Source organism: Macaca thibetana, chromosome 1, assembly GCF_024542745.1.
Source record: "Macaca thibetana thibetana isolate TM-01 chromosome 1, ASM2454274v1, whole genome shotgun sequence".
In the NCBI taxonomy this organism is placed as follows: Eukaryota; Metazoa; Chordata; class Mammalia; order Primates; family Cercopithecidae; genus Macaca; species Macaca thibetana.
Window position 1 is genome coordinate 152,359,264 of NC_065578.1, and position 19,708 is coordinate 152,378,971.

Here is a 19,708-nt window from a genome sequence, read left to right on the forward strand (position 1 = left end):
TTTAACAGATATGAAAATGACTTAGTTGGGTCCAGAGAATAAGAGAGACATGGAATTTGTTTGTCTAGAGAATATTTTGCATGCAACTGCCAACTAAACTGGTTGAGAAATGATTGGTGGTTTAAGAACCAGAAGATTTTTCACCTTAAGTTGTTTCTTCCACTCTCAAATCATCAGAACTGCTCCATCTGTCTCTGTGAGGATTAAAGTATTGGTCTCATACTTTTGGGGTTTTTACGACAGATTTTCTTGCACTTCATCTCTCTAACTCTTTTGGTTAAAACAATAATAAGATAGCTCTGCACCTGGAGAAATCATATGGAAAGGTTGTCATAGGAATCTTTCCTAAAATGACTACTTAATCTTTTCCCCAACCTGCTTCTTGTCTCATGGTTCCTATTTACATTGTCTAATTTGTCCTGGGAAACCCTGGCATCAACGTTGATGCTGCTTTTCCCTCTCTGAAGCCTCGTGTTACTCATCAGATCCTGTTGGTTCTATTTAAGCTCTCAAATCTAAGTCAGTACTTTGCCTTCATCCTCAAGGCCCCCACAGAATTCTCAGGACACAAAGCTCTTCATTAAAAACCTTCCTCATGCCCTAGCTGGATCATGTAGTGGGCTCCAAATTCACCTTCCTGCCTCATGTCTGCCCTCAATGGAGTGCTTCCTTCTTATGGCTGCTTGACTAACCTTAAAAATCTGATCTGTCACTCTCCTACCTGACGAAAGGATATTATCTGTACATTTCAGCATGGTGTATGTGGTTGTCCACATCTGGCCCAAACTTAACCCCTGAGCCCTGACCTCAACTTCTCTCTATGCCCACCCTTCCCACCCTGAATTGCCACCATGAGAATTCCACACAGTTCTCCAAGCACGCGACACCCCTTCAGAGTGCTGTGTCTCTGCCTGCTGCTTTCCCAACCTGGAATTCTTTTCTGTATGTGACAAACCCCTGTTAGCCCTAAAAACTGCTGAAATGTTTACTTTTTTATTCATCAAACCCAGTATTGTACCAACTGAACGAGACTAGACTTATAAAACCCAATGATACTCAGTTCCCTATCTCCAGGAACCTAAAGTCTAATAGAAAAGTTAACACAAGAAAGATAATTGCGTAGAAGATGGTAAGTACAGTGATTGTGATTTGAACAAGGTTTTATGGGAGCATAAAGGAGGCGGACAGCTAAAGGGAGTCAAGGATTAATTGTCAGGGGTGATACCTGAGCTGAGTCCAAAGTACGAGTTTGCCAAACAGAAGGGACTGATGATCTACTGGGAGGGGCAATTTGCACAAAGTCTGGAGAAAGGAAACAACCCTTTGTCTTCTAAGTCCAATGCCTGTCACTGGGCTACCCCAGCAATATTCCTCAACCTGTTTTAAATCCCTTGGACTATCTTGTGGGTCCCTGCACAGAGACCTGTGAAGGCAAGGGCTTGGTGCCTTAGTATCCTCAGTGCATAACCAAGTGTGGGGTGCCTAGAATTAATAAAAGTTTGGGAATGGCAAGGAGAAACAGATGGGATCTCTGGGCCTCAACTTCCACATTATAAAATGCAAGATTGTGGCGAGATGGTTTTTATAGTTCTGTGGTTTGAAACCCGGCCATTTAAATTCTAGTGGAGGGTGGGCGGTGGTGGAGAAATGTGCATCCAGTGTTCTTCCTGGTTGATCTGTTGGTTGGGAACATAGGATGCTTGCTGGTGATACATTTAGCCAAGTGGATTCTCTTATAGTCTATTTTTTGATGTATTCCTTCTTTCTGTGAAAGCAAGTTGATTATAATCAGCTTTCAGTGTTGCTGATAATATAGGTTGAAAAAATACGCAGTTTGGGTTATTTGGAGGAGTAATCTTCTTGGAATAATGGTGGCTCAAGTAAATCTGTCTTTAAAAAAAACACAAGAATGACAACAAAAACAATGACACCTCAGTGGTCAGGTTTTTTCTATAAGTACAGAGTGATAGCTCTGCAGAAGAGAAGACTCAGGGGCTACATATTTGAAGGGCTGTTGTGGAGGAGTTTTTATAGCCACAGGGTACAGAGGAAGAACCAAAATTATAGACAGATTTTGGCACAGTATAAAAAGTCTTTTGAAAAAAAATCAGAACTCCCAAAAAAATGAAATAGGCTGCTTTGAGTGTATCAAGTTCGTTATTATGAGGGTACTTAGGCATCTCCTAGGTACCCATACTCAGAAACATTGTGGAAGGGACTTAGGCAACTGTTGGAGAGTCAGACTAACTGACCTGCAAATTTCCTTCCAGCTCTGAGTGACTATGTATGAGTCTGGTATGGATCCAAAGGAATTTTAGTGAAAGCCTTTGTGTAAAGAGGTAGCCATTCTTTTTTGGAAAAAAAAAAAAAAAGAGGCTTGTCATTTTGGTATTGCCATTGTAGTCTCTTGTTGTGTCCTTCTGAGAATTAATTTGTAGTTACGTAGGGCATGGAAGACAAGAACATTACATGCATGAATTATTCTTGTAGCTATTTTTTTTCCTGGTAAAGTGAAGTGTATTGTTGTAGCTGTTTCTATCTTGGCAAAATTAAGTGTTTTATTTGCTAAGATTCTTGACAACAGAGTGCCTTTGACGTCTGTCTGGGGAGTTGCTTGATCTTGCAGATCTTCTCCAATGTGCAGTAAAGACTCTGAGCTGGAAGATGACTTGGTAACCATTCAGTCTCTTCCCTACTTCCCTAACATCCTCATTTCACATTTTATAGAAAGGTCACAGAGCTGGGTTGGTAATGAAAGAATTGGAGCCAGAAGTGACACCTTGACTAAAGCCTTCCTGATCACAGCTTCCTGTCCTACTCTAGCCTCTGTATTCTAAGCCACATTCCTTTTCCCCTAAATCCAAGGGTATAAACATCACCTAGCTCTCAGCTCTGCTCTTGGAACCCAACTCAGAAAGAAACTGTTGATTTCCTCCATTTCCTCCAAAGCCACATGAGGGCACAGACAAGGATGAAAGAGACAGAACCTGGAGGCAAATCCAGCATTTTGACCTTTAGTTTTTCTTGCTTGTGAGGTCTGAGCCAGGTGAGACTTTGGTCTGGGTCCTGCTTCTGCCACTTATTGCTTCTATAATTCTGGATAAGCTAAAAAAGTTTCCTTTCTGTAAAATGGGGATGATGAAAATGTCTAACTTGTAGGGTAGTTGCAAGCATTAAATAAGATAATATTTGCAAAGCTCACATGAGTGCAAAGCTACATAGCAAGTGCTCAATTCATTTGTGTGTTATTGTTATTTTGTTCCATCCACTTGATTGATACCCTATTCTTTATTATCCTGTGCCTTTTGAAAAGTAAAAAGAAGGCAGTTCCTCTGCCTTTGTTCACGCAGGGTTATTGCCCTGCACAATGTTCTGTAGGGTAGGTGTTAGCCGTAGGTTCTCTGCACCTCTTGCAGCAAAGGAGGGATCAGTCACTCTGAGAAGTGGAATCCATTGCTGGCCTTGCTGCCTCTCCAGCTCCTGCCAGTGAAGAGGTCAGCAATTGCCCACCGTTTTGGCCAGTTCCATTCTTGGAGGGAAAAATCAGGCTATTTTGAGATCTTAGGTCAGTTAACAGGGAGTCTAGAGGGAAGCACAAAAGAAAAGCATAGCATTATTGTTTCTTCTGAGGGAGGTGGCTTGTGGCTCTTCATGAAAAGAAGGGGAATTAGAGCCTTCCTCATCAAATCCTTGGCTCTCTAGGGTGCCAGGTCTACGTGCATTTTCCTCCAGGCCTGGTTTCATCTTGTATCTGTAATCAGAGCTTTGCAGACTATAAACAGTAAGTTATTACCAACTCCAGATATTGTGCAAGCTACGTCACTGTATCAGTATGTGTATGTCAGCTTATTACATCTTTGGAACAGCCTCATGATATTACCGTATCTTTCCCATTTCTCAATTGAATAAACTAGGACCCTGTGAGGAAGAAAACCCCTTTTCCAAGATTGCCTGGTTAATAAGTGGCAGATTCCAAACCTGGCATGTGCTCTTCTGGCTAAGCAGTGTCACATTCTGTGGCAGCCTCAGTGAAGTGTGGCTCTCAGCTCTTCCCATATTGGTATTCTTTGGCTTCTGCATTCTACTCTGTTAACTTTTCAGGGGAGGCTTGTGTTGTCTCCTAAGTATCTTTCTCCAGTGGCCTTTGCCACCGCCAGTACACTCAGAAACATGTATGGTAAAACCACAGTAATACCCCAGGTTGGGAGATGTGACAAATTTCCCCCTTGTAGTGACAGGGGCACAGCAGGTAGCTGGGTGTGCTGGGTGTGGGAAGCATGACATGTTTCGCTTTGGTTAGGCAGCGGGTTAACCCAGCCATGCTGTTAGTAACTCACTAGAAAGGGCAGTGCTTTGAGTCTAAGGACTAGGTTTGAATACTGATTTGACTGCTGACCAGCTATGTGCCTTTGGGCAAGTTACTTAACTATTCAGAGCCTCAGTTTCTTTGTCTGTGAGAAGGGGCAGTACAAGTCCTTCCTAATTAGGTTTTTTACATTTTATGTATTTATTTTAAGTTCTGAAATACATGTGCGGAACATGCAGGTTTGTTACCTAGGTATATACATGTGCCATGGTGGTTCGCTGCACCTATGACCCGTCATCTAGGTTATAAGCCCCACGTGCATTAGGTTTTTGTCCAAATGCTCTCCCTCCCCTTGGCCCCCACCCCCCGACAGGCCCCAGTGTGTGATGTTCCCCTCCCTGTGTCCATGTGTTCTCATTGTTCAACTCCCACTTATGAGTGAAAACATTTGGTGTTTGGTTTTCTGTGCCTGTGTTAGTCTGCTGAGGATGATGGTTTCCAGCTTCATCCATGTCCCTGCAAAGGACACAAACTCATTCTTTTTTATGGCTGCCCTAATTAGGTTTATTGAGAAGTTTACATACAGTAAAACAAACAAAAAGAAAAAGTGACACAGTACCTGTAGGAACCACTCAATACATACTTTTCCCTTTCTCCTCCCCACTGCCCATCCCCTACTTCCACCTCCAGTCTTGGAGGTTCTGAATTCACACTTTGTTGCCCTTGGTTTATAACCAGCCTTATTTCTTTACTCAATGTTTCACTTGGGCTGTACTTTCCTTTCAACCTGAGGTAAGGTTTCACTCCCCAGGTCCTAGGGAATTACATTCTCCTTCTGATCATTAGGACAGTAGAAGCAATGTACCACAATTAAATGATGTACTGCAGACAAGCAATTAGGTAATTAACAGCAGTCAGTGCATGGGATAATTGGCACGTAGGTAATTGGGAGGGCGGTTCTCATTCTGTGTGTAGGGCTTTATTTTTAAAGCCAATATTGTTGTGTATTGAGTTTGTTTTGTGCAGTGTTTGTTTATATTAATTTGTTCCAGGATGATTTTTTTTTTTTTTTAGTTTGGTTAAAGCCCCAACTTAGTGAGTTTGGGAGGGAGCTTGGGACTATAGTTACTGATGTTTTCAAAGCTGGGCCCTCCTAATGCCTGTTTTCTAAAACTGAGGTTGCCATAGTGAACTGTCTTGAATACCATATGTACATTTCTAGCCCACTTTAACCAAAGAGCATTTTATTCTGGAGAAGAGAAGATGAAAGCATTGAATGCTTGGAGAAAGCTCTGCTCATAAGTGGCAGTGGAAAGCTTTTCAGTTTTCTCCCTGAACAAATTCCTGTGGAAGGTTGGTAAGATGGAAAGAAAGACCTTAAAGCTAGGTACTTAAAAATGTCATCCACTTCCCCCCTGAATCATCATAGCCTAAGTTTTAAAAATGATCTCTGCATAGCCCATATTTTCCTTGTCATCCCTCCATATGTGGGCTTCTGTGAAATTAAAATCATCTATTAGTCTGTCAAGCCAAAAAGATAATAAAATCATGGTGTTGGAATTAGGAGTCGGGGGAGGGGGAGAGATGATGTGAGTGACATGACCATAATTCTTTCAGAACAACAAACCGTAAATCAAAATCAATTTCCGTTTTCCTCAAGAGGATCAGTGAGCGATGTTAGGGACCTGTGCAGTCTTTCATGGGTCCTCAGGTGTTCCCCAGTACCCCAAGAAACATTTAGCAGAACCCCATCTTGATGCTGGAGGTGGAAGATAATAAAAGTGCTCCATGCTTCATTATGTATGAATTAGCTTAAACTGTAGTCTGTCAGGCTATGTCTGGCTATTTTTAAGGAAGTTTTAGTGAAGTTTAATGAAGTTCTGGAATGAACGTGGGCTTTAAAGCTAGATCTTCACATCCAGGCTCTGCCATTTGCTAGCTGGGGCAGGGGGTCAGGATGGGTGGCATTGAACAAGTACACCTTGTCGTCTTCCGTGGATCTACACTGCCTACCCCAAATGGTAGTGATGGGAAAGAGTGAGAAAGTGCCAGGCACATTGCCTCACATGTGGTAGTATACAGCTGTGTTACTTCCCTTCCATTATTCATAGCAATGGGGGCAGCAGAGCAAAGAAAAATAGGAGCCATAAGGGTTTGGCTGGTAGGATAATCATGTGGAGGTACTAGATTGGTGGTTTAAAATGTGGATCCTGCAGTCAGAGTATTTGAATTCAAATCCTGGCCCTATTTAGTGACCTCAGGCCAGTTACCTAACCTCTCTAGGCCCTACTTTATTCAGGTATGAAATAGAGGCCTCAGCACCATTCTTTGACATAGCAAATTCTCAGTGTTTGTATGGCTATCATTATGATAAAGAGGATGCTGATAATGATAAGGATGATGACAATAAAATCATCAAATGTATTACTTAGCTTTTCTGGGACTTAGGTCCCATTAGGTGCTAAAAGTTTTTAAAAAGAAGTAATAGGCTGAATTTTAACATCTAGAAATCTCCTGAACAGAAAATTCTAAAATTTGAGGCTGACCCCCTCAAGTAGCCCCAGAGATCCAGGTGGTTCATCAGTGAGGTTTGGTGAAGAATGGCTCTGTTGGATTCAAAATGGATCTGATTCCTCCTATAACAGAATGAATGGAGGGAATGGTAGAGTCAGGCATGGAAGAGAGGAAGGAGGAGGAAAGTTGTAATTTATCTTTTAATACTCATCAAGTTACTTGATGTACTGTTACATACAGTGTTTACCACAAATTAGAAAAGATCTGGCTTAGTTTAGAAGAATATAAGGTTAGTGCAGTCTTTTGGAGGAGAGTAGCATCCTTAATAATAATTTCTTAGGTGTATGTAATTGAAGCATAATAAGGGTAGTGCTCATGGATCCTAGATCAGAAGTTCATCCTCAAGTGAGCAAGTTGGCTTCTTGCTGTCTTAGATGTGTAACCCAAGATTTCTCATTCATGTGTTCCCTAAAATTTTGAATTATATCTGTAAGTATTATCTATTATGAAATACCTGTTAAAATCCACCAGAGCTAGTGTTTTACAGAGCACATTTAGGAAGCATGGTCTAGATGTTCTTTAGTATCTCTTCCAGCTCAAATGATCACTGACCTGTGGAGCAAACAGGCCTTGCCTCTGAAACATCAAGAAGCCAAAATATACTCCGGCAGTGGGAATCTCTGTCACCTGGTCCTCAGTAAAGTCCCAAACAGAGATTACTGGCAGGGTCTCCCCAATTTCTAAACATCTTCCTCAACTCAGCTCCCCTCCCACCTCTTACAAATGCCCAGTGGCCCACTCATTTTCTAGTGAATAGCCAGTCATATTTTCAAAGTGCGTTTCGCTTGTGCTAATGTTAGAAGGCTGTCAAAAGATGTTTTCTAACTAGCTTCAAAGTTCCTCCTTGCAAGTTACTTTCTCATTCTTTCTTTGGCCCAGTCAAATTTCACATTTCTAACTCATCTGCCATGTTGTTTGGGCTTCCTTTTTCCTATTTAAGTGTTCCTTCTACTCTTAAAAATGTGCCCTGTGGTTCTGAGCATGTCCTTATAAATTTTGACAGTAAGTTATGGAGGTTTTTATTGTAGCCTTTGCTTTTGGTAAGCAGAGTCAGGATTTGAACCCAGGCTGCCTCTCCTCTGATAACAATAATTACCTTATAAGATGTTAGATGAATAAAAAGAAATGTTAGTTCTCCTCCATTTCCAAGGGGGATTTGAATACCTGCATATGAGCTCACATATAGAATCTATCCCAGACCAAATGTCCATGCAGACCATATCTGGTATAATATATGTCAGAGGTCCACGCTGTTTTGGTTTATCTCGCTGCAAACCTTGTTGTTGGCAGTTTACTTCTTACTAATGTCACTTAATGGTCCTTACCCTGCCTGTGCTTAACTTAGATTTCTAGATTGAAATTTTGAATTTATAATGGGACCCTGCTCCATATAGCTTCTCTTTAATCTCTCTAGTCTAGATGAAGCCCCTTGTCTTTTAATTCAATTAGCAACAATCACCTCTTTGTAGTTCTCGTTGTATTTCCAGTTAACTTTTTTTCCCGAGATGGAATCTTGCTCTTGTTGCCCAGGCTGGAGTGCAATGGCGTGATCTTGGCTCACTGCAACCTCTGCCTCCCGGTTTCAAGTTATTCTCCCAACTCAGTCTTCTGAGTAGCTGGAATTACAGGCATGCGCCACTATGCCCAGCTAATTTTGTATTTTTAGTAGAGACGGGGTTTCTCCATGTTGGCCAGGCTGGTCTCAAACTCCTGACCTCAGGTGTTCCTCCCAAAGTGCTGGGATTACAGGCATGAGCCACCCTACCTGGCCACACTTCTCTGTCTTGATCAGCTCTTTTAGAGCTTGGTACAAAGCAAATGTTCAATAATTCAATGAGTCAATCCGTCAACCAACCAACCAACCAACCAACCAACCAACAAAAATATACAAATCTGCCAACCAGTATTGGGCATGTCCCTCCATCTTATTACTGCTATATATTCTTCTGTTCTTCTTCTTTTCTGAGACAGAGTCTCCCTCTGTCGCCCAGGCTGGAGTGCAGTGGCGCGATCTTGGCTCACTGCAACCTCCATCTCCTGGGTTCAAGCAATTCTCCTGCCTCAGCCTCCCGAGTAGCTGGGATTACAGGCACCCACCACCACGCCTGGCTAATTTTTTGTATTTTTAGTGGAGACAGGGTTTCACTATCTCGGCCAGGCTGGTCTTGAACTCCTGACCTCAAGTGATCCACCCACTTTGACCTCCCAAAGTCCTGGGATTACAGGCATGAGCCATCACAGCTGGCCTATTGCTGTATATCTTAAAGCCTTGGCTAAAAGAGTCATCTTTCCTTCTTTGTCCTTCTGAAGCTTTTCCTATATATTTCATAGCCCATTCCCCGTTTTTTCTCTCCCCCGGGACCTGATTGTGGAGGTCTCTCAGCCTCTGCAGATATCACTGGTGCCAGCATAAAATATAATAACCATCCCAATTTATTGTCTCATCTGCCAAGTGTGTGCTAACGCCTTTACATGTATCCCACTTAGGTACTGAGGCCAAGATAGGTTAAATAATTTGCCCCTGATCCATTAAGCTAATTGGAGTTAGAATTGCAGCTCAAGCCTGGCAGTCATCAAGCCCATACTCTTTTTGCCGTTGTTTGTTTTATTAAATTTTAGAATCTGGGGGTATGTGTGCAGGTTTGTTACATGGGTATGTTACATGATGCTGAGGTTTTGGTTTCTGGTGATCCCACTATCCAAGTAGTGAACATACTACCCAGTGGTAGATAGTTTTTTAACCCTTTCACCCACCACCATTACCCCCTGCCCAGTTTTGGACCCTTCCGTACCCCCACCCCCAGTTTTGGAATCCCAAGTATTTATTGTTCCCATCTTCGTGTCCATGTGTACTCAATGTTGAGCTACTACTTATTAGTGAGAACATGTGGTATATAGTTTTCTGTTTGTGCATTAATTCACTTAGGATAATGGACTTCAGCTGCATTTATGTTGCTGCAAAGGCCATGATTTTGTTCTTTTTAATGGCTCTGTAGTATTCCAGGTGTATATGTACCATAGTTTCTTTATCCAATCTACTGTTGATGGGCACCTGGGTTGATTCTATGTATTTGCTATTGTGAATGGTGCTGTGATAAACATATGAGTGCAGGTGTCTTTTTTGGTAGAATAATTTATTTTCTTTTGGATTTGTAACTAGTAAAGGGATTTCTGGGTGGAATGGTAATTCTATTTGTAGTTCTTTGAGACTTTCCAAGCTGTTTTCCTCAGGGGCTAAACTAATTGGCATTCCCACCAACAATGTGTAAGCGTTCCCTTTTCTCCCCAACCTCACCATCTGTTATTTTGTGACTTTTTTTTAACAATAACCATACTGACTGGTGTGAGATGGTATTCTTTGTGGTTTTGGTTTGCATTTCTTTGATGATTAGTGATGTTGAACATTTTTTCATGTTTCTTGGCCACTTGGATGTCTTCCTTTGAGAAGCATCTGTTCATGTCCTTTGCCCACTTTTTAATGAAGTTATTTGGTTTTTGCTTGTTGATTTAAGTTCCTCATAGATTCTGGATATTAGTTCTTTATCAGATGCATAGTTTGCAAATATTTTCTCCCATCCAGTAGGTTGTCTGTCTACACTGTTCGTAGTTTCTTTTGCTGTGCAGAAACTCTTTCATTTAATTAGACCCCAATTGTCAATTTTTAATTTTGTTGCATTTGCTTTTGAGGGCTTAGCATAAATTATTTGCCTAGGTCAATATCTAAGAGGGTATTTTCTAGATTTTCTTCTAGGATTTTTATAGTTTCAGGTCTTACATTTAAATCTTTAATTCATCTTGAGTTATTTTTTGTATATGGTGAGAGGTAGGGGTCCAGTTTCATTCTTCTGCATATAGTTAGCCAATTTTCTCATATCATTTATTAAATAGGGTATTCTTTCCCTATTGTTTGTTTTTGTTGACTTTGTCAAAGACCAGTTAGTTTTAGGTGTGTGGCTTCATTTCAAAGTTTCTATTCTGTTCCATTGGTGTATTTGTTTTTGTATCAGTACCATGCTGTTTTGGTTACTGTAACCTCATAGTGTACTTTGAAGTTGGATAATGTGATTGCCTCCAGATTTATTCTTTTTGTGCAGGATTGCTTTGGCTATTTGGGCTGTTTTTTTGGTTCCATATGAATTTTAGAGCAGTTTTTTCTAATTCTGTGAAAAAAAAAATGACATTGGTAACTTGATAGGAATAGTGTTGAATCTGTATATTGCCTTGGGAAGGATGCACATTTTAATGATACTGATTCTTCCAGTTCATAAGCATGGAATGCTTTTCTGTTTATGTTGTCTATGATTTGTTTAAGTAGTTCTTCTCATAGAGGTCTTTTACCTGCTTGGTTAGATGTATTCCTAGGTATTTTATTTTTGTGTGTGTGGCTACTGTAAATGAAATTGCATTCTTGATTTGGCTCTCAGTTTGCACATTATTGGTATATAGAAATGCTATTGAGTTTTGTATGTTGATTTTGTATCCTGAGACTTTCCTGAAGTCATCAAATCTAGGAGACTTTTGGTCTTTAGGGTTTTTTAGATATAGAATAATGTCATCAGCAAAGAGATAGTTTTTCTTCTTCTTTCCTATTTGGATACCCTTTGTTTCTTTCTCTTGTCTGATTACTTTGATTAGAACTTCCATTACTATGTTGAATAGGAGTGATGAGAGTGAACATCTTTGTTTTGTTCTAGTTCTTAGGGGGAATGTTTCCACCTCTTGTCCATTCAGTAGGATGTTGGCTGTGTGTCTGTCATAGATGGCTTTTATTATTTTGAGGTGTGTTCCTTCAATTCCCGGTTTGTTGAGGGTTTTCATTATAAAGAGGTTTTGGATTGTATTGACTACTTTTTCTGCATCTATTGAGATGATTACATGGTTTTTGTTTTTCATTCTGTTTATATGGTGAATTACATTTTTTGATTTGCACATGTTGAACCATCCTTGCATCCCAGGAATAAAGCCCACTCGATCACAGTGAATTAACTTTTTGATGTGCTGCTGGATTTAGTTTCCTAGTATTTTGCTGAGGATTTTTGCATCTATGTTCATCAGGGTATTGATCTGTAGTTTTCTTTTTTTGTTGTGTCTTTGCCAGATTTTGGTCTCATAATGATGCCGATTTAGTAGAATGAGTTAAGGAGGAGTCCCTCCTCCTCAAATTTTTAAAAATAGTTTCAGTAGGACTGGTACCAGCTTTTCTTTGTACATCTGGTAGAATTTGGCTGTGAATCCATCTGGTCCAGGGCTTTTGTTGGTTGGCAGGTTTTTTATTACTGATTCAATTCCATTACTCACTATTGGTTTGTTCAGGATTTCTTTTTCTTCCTGATTCAATCCTGGGAGGTTATGTGTTTCCAGAAATTTATCAGTTTCTTCTAGATTTTCTAGTTTGTGTATGTAGAGATGTTCATAATAGTCTCTGAGGATCTTTTATATTTCTGTGGGATTGGTTGTGATATTTCCTTTGTCACTTCTGGTTGTGCTTATTTGGAGCTTCTCTCTCCTTTGTTAATCTAGCTAGTGGTCTATCAATCTTGTTTATCCTTTTCGAAGAACGAACCTTTTGTTTTGTTGATCCTCTCTATGGTACTTGATCATAGAGAGTACCATAGAGAAATGCAATTTCATTTACAGTAGCCACACACACAAAAATAAAATACCTAGGAATACATCTAACCAAGCAGGTAAAAGACCTCTACGAGAAGAACTATTAAATACTACTTAAATAAATCATAGACAACACAAACAGAAAAGCATTTCATGCTTATGAACTGGAAGAATCAGTATTTTTGGTCTGTTTCATTTAGTTCTGCCCTGATTTTTGCTGTGTCTTTTCTTCTGCTAGCTTTGGATTTAGTTTGTTTTTTCCTAGTTCCTTTAGCTCTGATCTTCGGTTGTTAATTTCAGATCTTTCTATCTTCTTGATACAGGCATTTAGAACTATAAACTTTCCTCTTAACACTGCTTTTGATGCATCCCAGAGGTTTTAGTATGTCGTGTCTCTGTCTTCATTTGTTTCAAAGAATTTTTTAAAATTTCTGCCTTAATTTTGTTGTTTACCTAAAAGTCATTCAGGAGCAAGTTGTTTAGTTTCCATGTATTTGGGTAGTTTTAAGAGTTCCTTTGGAATTGATTTCTATTTTTATTCCATTTTGATTTTTGATTATGATTTTGATTTTTTTGAATTTATTGAGACTTGCTGTATGACCAAGCACATGGTCAGTCTTACAGTATGTTCCATGTGCAGATGAGAAGAATGTATACTATTGTGGTTGTTGGGTAGAGTCTTCTGTAGATGTCTATTAAGTCTGATTGGTCGAGTACCAAATTTAAGCCCAGAATTTCTTTATTTTTCTGCATTGATTATCTGTCTATTGCTGTCAGTGGGATATTGAAGTCCCCCACTATTATTTCATGGCTGTCAAAGTCATTTCTTGGGTCTAGAAATAATAGTATTATAAATCTGAATGCTCCAATGTTAATTATATATATATTTGGGATAGTTAAGTGTTCTTGTTGAGTTGAATACCTTTATAATTATGTAATACTGTTCTTTGTCCTTTTCTACTTTTGTTGGTTTGAAGCCTATTTTATGTGATATAAGACTAGCAACTCCCTGCTGTCTTATGTTTTCCATTTGTGCAGTAGATCTTTTGCCATCTCTTTACATTGAGTCTGTGGGCGTCATTACATGTGAGATGGGTCTCTTGAAGATAGCAAAAGGATGAGTCTTGTTTTTTTTATCCAATTTGCCACTCTATTTATTTTAAGTGGAGCATTTAGACTATTGACGCTCAAGGTTAATGTTGCTTTGTGAGATTTTGTTCCTGTTGTAGTGTTGTTGGCTAGTCTCAATTCTGTCATTGCTTTATAGGGTCTATGGGCTATGTGCTTACACGTACTTTTGTGGTAGCAAGTATCATTCTGATATGGTTTGGCTGTGTCCCCACCCAGATCTCATCTTGAATTCCCTTGTGTTGTGGGAAGGATCTGGAGGGAGGTAATTGAATCGTAGGGGCAGGTCTTTCCCTTGCTGTTCTCATGATAGTGAGTAAGTCTTATGAGATCTGATGGGTTTATAAAGAGGAATCTCCCTGCACAAGCCCTCTCTCTTTGCCTGCTACCATCCATGTAAGATGTGACTTGCTTCTCTTTGCCTTTTGCCATGATTGTGAGGCCTCCCCATGTGGAACTATAAGTGCATTAAACCTCTTTCTTTTGTACATCGCCCAGTCTCGGTTATGTCTTTATTAGAAGCATGAAAACAGCCAAATACACATTTGTTTCCATGTTTAGAACTCCCTTAAGTATTTTTTGTAGGACTGGTCTGGTAGTGATGAATCCCCTTAGCAATTGCTTCTCTGGGAAAGACTTTATTTCTCCTTTGTTTATGAAGCTTTCTTTGGCAGGAAATGAAATTCTTGGCTAGCATGTCTTTTCTTCAAGAATGCCAAAAATGGTCCCCAATCTCTTCTGGCTGGCAGGGTTTCTGCTGAGAAGTCTGTTCTTAGTCTGATGGTTTTCACACTAATACTATGAAAGGGTAATATTATAGTATTACCCTTTATAGGTAATATGACCCTTTTTATCTAGCTGCCTTTAAGATTTTTTTCTTTCACATTGACCTTGGATAGTCTGATCACTATGTGCCTTGGAAATGGTTGTCTTGTATAGCAGCAGTTCTCAACCTTTTTGGCACCAGGGACCAGTTTTGTGGAAGACAGTTTTTCCATGAACTGGGGTGGCAGGGATGGTTTCAGGATGAAACTGTTCCATCTCATAAGGAGTGTGCAACCTAGATTCCTCACATGCACAGCTCACAATGGAGTTCACGCTCCTATGAGAATCTAATGCCACTGCTGATCTGACAGGAGGCGGAGCTCCGGTGGCAGTGCTTGTTCACCTCCTGCTCATCTCCTGCTGTATGGCCCAGTTTTCAACAGGCCAGGGACTGGTACCAGTCATGGCCCCAGGAGTTGGGAACCCCTGTTGTATAGTATTTCACAGGAATTCCCTAGATTTCTTGTATCTGCCTGTTGACCTCTCTAGCAAGATTGGGGATATTTTCCTGAATTATGTCCTCAAATATATTTTCCAGGTTGCTTACTGTCTCTTCTCTCTTGAGAATGCTAAAAAGTCATGTATTTGGTCACATTACATAATCCCATATTTCTTGAAGGCTTAGTTCATTTTTTAAAATCTTTTTTCTTTATTTTTGTTGATTCAAACAAACAAATTTGGGTTGATTCAAAGGACCTATCTTAGAGTTCTGAAACACTTTATTATGCTTGGTCTAGTCTGTTGTTAAAGCTTCCTACTATATTTTGAAATTCCTGCAGTGAATTTTTCAATTCCAGAGCCCTGTTTCATTTTTTCTTAATATAGCCATATTGTCTTTCAAATCTTGGATTGTTTTTCTGGCTTCTTTGTATTGGAATTCAACTTGCTCATGATGTTGTTGGGTATTGGTCTTTGCCATCCATGTCCTGAATTCTATGTTTGTCATTTCAGACATTTCATTCTGGCTCAGATCCATTGCTTGGGAGCTAGCGGGGTCTCTTGGAGGTGACAGAACACTCTGGATTTTTTATTGCAGTGCTTCTTGCACTGGTTCCCTCTCATCTGAGAAAGCCAGCACTCCTCCTTTATATATATATATATATATATATATATATATATATATATATATATATATATATATAGTGTGTGTGTGTGTGTGTGTGTGTGTGTGTGTGTGTGTGTGTGTCTATCATTTGGATAGGTTTGGATAAAGCTTCTTGATTTTTTAATTCTTTTTTCCCCTTGGGGTATGACAGTGGTATATATTGTGTTAAGCAACTGCTTCATTTCTGGGAGCTTTCAGGGCACCAAGGCGCTCTGTATGAGTTCCATGGTTGCACACATTTTCGTGCTGTGGCTTCTCACACATTGCTTATTGTAGCAATGTAATTTTTGTTTGGTGATGAAATTCAGGCTGCAGTCTAGTAAGTGGCTTAAGAGTAAGAGCCGGCAGTTAGGGGCAGGGACAGAGGCAAGGGAGAAGCATGAAAAGCACCACCTCCCAGTGTGCATTTGTCTTCACTGGGGATGGATTCACTAGAGAAGCCTGAGAAGTGGTTTCTCTCAGCCTATGCTCCCTGAGCCCCAACAGAAAGAGCCACTGCTGAGTCCACAACAGTGGACTGAGGAGGTTGGTGGAGGATGATATATTATCCCCTCTCCAGGTCCATTTCCAGGCTTTGGTGGTGCTCCCTTTAGCAGCGGACACCACACTCACATTTTCTTTGACTCAGTGGGGACTTTGATGGGCTGTGCTTCTCACTTCTTTAAGGGTAGACTGTGCTTGAGGTTAGATCTCCAGGGGAGTGGGTTCCACCTCCCTCTTCCTCCTCAGCTGGTAGGCCACTGTCCCCCAACTGACCAAGGGAGCAGGCTGGGGCATCTGGTAATGGCATACATAGACTGGTTCCAGGTCACAAAGCTGTCTCTGGCTGCAAGTCTTGGTGCCTGGGAGAAACCTTGGCTTCAGCTACTCTCCTGTTTCTGTCCTGAGATGGGAGAGAGTCTAATTCCAGCACCTACTGCTGGCGCACTCTCCACGCTTGCCACTCAATTCTGCCTTTGGGGGCCTTTGTCCTGTCCAGAGCAAGCACTCCAATCTCTGGGCTGAAACTAAAATGCCTGCTTTGACCTCCACTTCTAGGTCACCAAACAATGTCTCTAAACTCTCAAAAAGGCGCCGTCTGTGGACTTGTGACTAGAGCAGGTAGGGCCCCTCTCAGGTGAGGAGCATAGGCAAGAAGCTGTGGGGAGTGTGGTCTGCTTGAGTCTCAAGACCATGCTCTTGCTTTTGTGCTGCACCTCTTCCAAACAGTGACCTCATTTCTCTATCCTAGTAGAGCTTCTCTAGGTGATGGGTCCTCAGTAACCCCTGGAGGAAGCTGTCAGCCCAGTGTTGGTTTTGGAGGCTGCCCTGTGTAGCTCTTTAGTAATTCTGTTAGAGCAGCAGGCCCCTGGCCACTGCCTAAGGGTATCCGGGATCTATGGAGCCACCACCGGGCTTGATAGCTGATGGTATTTGCATGATTGCTGTTTGTTCAGAGATGGAGGAAGGAGATGCAAATGAGTTTGCATAATTAAACAATGGAGCAGAATGAGACTGAATGATCTTCCTGACAGATGGCTATTTGGCATGTGGCTCTGCTGTGGTACCACTGAGGTAGCATAAAAGTCTGGTGATAGTCTATGACAGGAATATTCAGAGCTGCAGTTTGCTTCTGTTCATCATGAGAGGTCAGAGGAATGACCTTCAGCTCTCAGTTGAGTAGCCAGCTTGACTGGAGATTTGTACCTGGGCAGAACCTGAAGAGTCAGGGAGTGGCTTAGAATATGGCCAAAGCTGGGCTGGGATGAAGCCTTAAAGTAAGAGTGGGAATATGATAACCATGAATCTAAGGCCTTTTCTGGCCATGGGAATAGGAAACTCTTTGAGGGAGTAACTCTTGAGCTGGATCTTGATAGAGGGGTAGGAATTTACCTGACTAGAAGAGAAACCCAGTCCCTTCTGTGTACTCCTATGTCCCTTATTATGGACAGGGCACAGAGATGGTTGATTCAAATGCCATCATTCATCAAGTCCCATGGTGGCTCCATAGGGCCCAGATACCCATAAGTGGTAGCCAGTGGCCTGCTGCTTTAATGGAATTACACATGAGATAGACAGGGCATGCTGAAGCCTCCAGATTCATCACTGGGATGACAGCCTCCCCCTGGGGTACAAAGGGCCCATTGGCCAGGACTGCACTCCTAGGATCAGAGAAATGGAGTCACTATTTGGAAGAGGTGCAGCACAAAAGCAAGATGATTGATTAGATGGCTCATACTCAATCAGGAAGGTGCCTTTTCCAGGATGGGCTGATGTGAGAACAGCGAATCTGAATTGCTAATCAGTAAGAACCTAGGAAGACAGCCTCCTGAGAGAAATCACTATCTAGCTTCCCCACCCCCCAAATTTGTTTCTAGCTCCTTCCTGACCTTGTTTTACCTAAGAGAAGGCTGCTTAAAGACACCAGAATGGAACTGTCTCAGACTTTCAGGGTAGGCCAACCTTCAGGATTAGCCTTTTCTAGAAGTGTCTAGGGACCCCAAGGACAAGTGGATCAGTATGGACTGGGAAGTAATATTCCCAGGGGGCCACCAGTAAATTCACTATCCCTTCCATCCTAATTCTCACTGTACCTGGCAATGTTATAAGGTCCCAGTAGCTCCTCAAACTTTTCTCTTCCCAGACTTTTACAACTATCTGACTGTCCCTGAGCTGCCTATAGTAGCAAAGGCCAGTGTATTTTCCATGATAGATTTAATGTTTTAAAAACCTCTTGTAACAGGCAGCATACTGAAGATTGTGCCTTATCACTTGGAGATCTATTTGCAGACAGCTTCTGTATTCTGCTGTATTTCGTAGCACACTTCTTGCAAATGCTTAAAGCAGTCATGAAAATAACTTCTGGTTGACAGAGTATGATTTTTTAAAGGAGGACATTTGTTTGTGTTATAGCATCTAAAACCCTGCATTCCTCAGGCTGGAGCACATTATACACTGGACACCCCCTATTGATGAAGTGAAACTGCATCCTAACTCTATCAGAAGATCTCTGTAACCATCTGGATGAACCAAGATATGAAGCTGGGTTCCAAAGACTGTAAGCAGGGGGAGGGTTTCTTCAGGCTATGGGACAAATCCTATGGCAGATGGCCGTAGGTGGAAGGATCATATATGAAAAAAAAGAGAACACCTGTAGAGTTAGGAAATGGAGTTTAAAATATTGGAAATCTTGACAAAGAAAAGTACACCATGAGGGGCTCCGTAGCTAGCAGCGTGCCATGCAGTACACTGGCAACCTCTCCTTCCCTAAAGTCACGATTTCAAGCATTTTTGCAGCAGAAATGTGATTTAACTTGGTTTCAGAAAAAACAATTATGAAATTATTATGTAAAGTTAAGGATGTATGAATAGGGCTGCTTTTCTCTCATAATGTTCTCTCTTTGGTTTTCACTTCACTGTGGGGAGGACTCAGAAAATTTGCTGTGAGTGGAAGCCACTTTCTTTTGCCCTAGGAAAGTGGGGATCTGGGGAAAGAATTGGGCTAAGGGAAAGAAAGGGGCACTGAGAAATAAAGGCAAAGCGTACTCATAATTGGAGATTTCAGGAAGATGAATGGATTTTGCAGAAATATTTATGGAAGGGAGGAACCTGGTATCTGCTCTGCACAGCCAAACTTCTTGCCCAGGGAGGCGGATGCCTTTGCAAACCCCAAACTGTGAGCTGGGCTAGAAGAAAACCCAGGGAAGGGCTTGCATGCCAAATCCAGTTTTCCCAGTCCTTCTGCCTCATGGCTGGATGAACGTAGCCACAGAGTGGCTTTGTTTAGCTATTATGCTGCATGTTGAGGCAGTTGGAGAGCTGCCAGGTTTTTCATCCTGGGCTTTGTGTTAAAGCACTTCCTAATTCTTCTCTGACATTTCTCTCAGGTTAGAACCTGAACAGGGGTCCTTTCAGCTCTAAGCTTGTTGGACCAGTGCTGGAGGCAGCTCCTAATTATCTGTGGTTATGAGCAACAAAACTCCTTGGATTCTCTCTATAAGTAATCATTTTAAGCACCTCTTCCATTTCCACCAGCCCCACCTAATCTGTTAGCAAAGCTGCATTCTGTGCCCACAAGCAGGGGCAGCCCACCCCCACCCCGACCTTTCTGTGCTTCCTACTTCCCTCTCTGCCACTGCTGGTGACTGCTTTGCATGCACAGGGGGCACAGAGGGGACTAA

The 19,708-nt window shown here is 41.4% G+C and overlaps 2 protein-coding genes across 3 annotated transcripts in view; both read left to right on the top strand.

Annotated features, from left to right (window-relative positions):
• LOC126948846 (cuticle collagen 2-like) overlaps positions 1–19,708 on the top strand; it is a 940,772-nt gene that overhangs the window by 396,169 nt on the left and 524,895 nt on the right. The window lies entirely within an intron of this gene.
• The window catches only part of KCNH1 (potassium voltage-gated channel subfamily H member 1), a 452,445-nt gene that overhangs the window by 356,758 nt on the left and 75,979 nt on the right, over positions 1–19,708 (top strand). The gene's annotated exons all lie outside the window — the stretch shown is intronic.